Raw genomic sequence first — 2,500 nt, 5'->3', positions numbered from 1 at the left:
TCATCGTTCTTTGGGCGTGTTCGGTGTTTACATAGTAATATCACACAATATTCTGTGGGCCTCGAGAAATCACTGAAAACGCTCTGAAAGGGCTGGCACTGGGAGCATCCGTTTTCCAAAAGTGGCTGGCACTCAATGAGTTAAGTAATTTCAGCGAGCTAGAACAATGACAAGCAAATGACATGTTTCACATCCCTGCTTCATTATAGGGTTCACTAATTTTTTTTTTTTTTTTTTTTTTTTAGGGTTATAGGGTTCACTCATTAATGACTGACAACTGTATTTAGTATGTTGAGGAAAAGGCCCGCAGAAGGTTTTCTGAAAGACAGAATTGGCTGTGGAAACTGTCAACACATGTGCTACACATGGCCAAATCAACATGTTTGATTTCACATACGCTTCATGCCTTAATAGAGCTCAACACTCACATGACACGCGTGACTTGGCTCCAGTCCCGGAAGGCAATTCCCCATTATCCAAATCCTTATATAAAGAATTTTAAGCCTGGCAACAAGCCAACCTCTAGCAACCCATCGCCCAGAGAATCATGGCCGCATAAAACATTTGATTCTGACAGAGAAATCAAAGACATAAAAATAAATATTGAAAAGAGTGAAGGAACTACTCGTCCATTGTGGCCAATCAGACTAGTGCAGCCATTCCCAGCCTGTGGGCCGCAAAGGCATTGCAAGTGGGTCGCCTAATCATTTGCAAACTCTTCCGATCTTCATGAACAAAAATGCATTATTATTATTAGTATTATTAGTATTATTATTATTATGTATGAGAATGCATTTCTCCATTGTGGAATTATACGGTTATTTAATTTGTAATCAATTATTTGTTAATTAGCCTATTGCAGATAGCTCCTCGCTTTTAGTTTCTGATTTTTTTATGGTGCTGATGGACAGCTCCTTTGATGGTTAAAATAAAAAGTGTTGTGAGAAGACATTGTTTGGCCTCCGTACTGTTTACAGTCAGATGTGGCCCGCGGACATTTTTGAGATGTTCAAGTGGGCCATGAGTCGGAAAAGGTTGGGGAACCGCTGGATTAGTGGATGAGCGACGGCGCGCTTCAGCCAATGGGAGAGCACTCTGAGCGGCAGTGGGCGGGATCAGCGGTCTAAACCGCGGCCATTAGGCTATTAGCGTCATGGCTAATGGCTTGCTGAGCTATCAACAATGAGTGCCAGTCACTCAGTGGCTGTTTGAGCCGTTTGTAGTAGCTTACTGTAGCCTACATACATAGCCTAGTGCAGTGGGCTTCACACACGTTAGCCGACCTTCACACACGTTAGCCGACCTTGCCATCGGCAAACTCCACCAATCACAGACGATTACTCAGCGAGCTCCACCAATCAGAGACATCCTTACTACACGTTATGATTGCAGGTAGTGTAGTACTTCTCCATGACATTGCGGATGAATGAATGTGTTTCTTAAAACAAGGATATAGAGACTTGTGGCTTCTACAAGAACATACATTACCATCGTTTCACAACTAGTTTGTGGTAAGTCTACCTTGAATGGTTACGACATTATGGTTGTTATGCTACCGTGTGGGTAGTGTAGCGGTAGATTCCCTGCCTACCAACACGAGGGTTGCAGGTTCGTATGCGCATGTTACCTCCGGCCTCGTCAGGCGTCCATACAGGCACGATCGGCTGTGCCTGAGGGTGGGAAGCCGGATTGCGGATATGTCTCCTGGCCGCTGCACTAGCGCCTCCTCTGGTCGGTCGGGGGTGCCTGGTCGGGGCGGAAGGGAACTGGTGGGAATACAGTAGCGTGATCCTCCCACGTGCTACGTCCTGCCGGTGAAGCTCCCCGCTGTCAGGTGAAAAGAAGCGGCTGGCATGTGTCGGAGGAAGCATGGTGCTAGTTTCGGCTCTCTCCAGATCGGCAGAGGGTGGTGGAGCAGCGACCAGGGCAGCCAATAGGGCAGCATGGGGATAAATCGGCCAAGTATAATTGCGGAGAAAATGGGGGGAAATCAGAAAAAAGTCAAAATCTCACAGACGAATATCAATGGTATTTTTTACTCCTAGAACCAAAGTGTCACCTGATTGTTGAGCTCTATTCGTAGACAAATTAGTTTTTTCTTTTAAAAGTGCAGAAAAATGTCACAAAAACCTTCATTTGACATCCGTTCATTTTGATCTAAGAAGAACGTGTGCTGTGGCCTCCTCCTGTGACTCATTGTATTTGTGCTTAGCTCAGCTGGCACTTTAGGTGCCGTCAAGGAAATTAGAAAATTCCACTGTGGACCGTCATGGGTGAAGGAGCCAACCTGATGAAGCAGAGATGCAAAAACGTGTCGAGTTACGGGTTCAATCCCCCCCCTGTGGATAGAGTAATGGATAGAGCACGGGACGGACAATCGCAGGGTTGGGGGTTTCATTCCCAGTAGGACCACCCACTCGAAAACTGCGCTCACTCCTCTCCCTGACAGGGAAAATACCTTGGCATTTAAGAAAGAAAAGGAGCTAATAGCATGTAATGA

Source organism: Poromitra crassiceps (genome assembly GCF_964638095.1).
Source record: "Poromitra crassiceps genome assembly, chromosome: 16".
NCBI lineage: Eukaryota > Metazoa > Chordata > Actinopteri > Beryciformes > Melamphaidae > Poromitra > Poromitra crassiceps.
The sequence above is the reverse complement of the archived record's forward strand: the minus strand, read 5'-3'. Positions refer to the sequence as shown.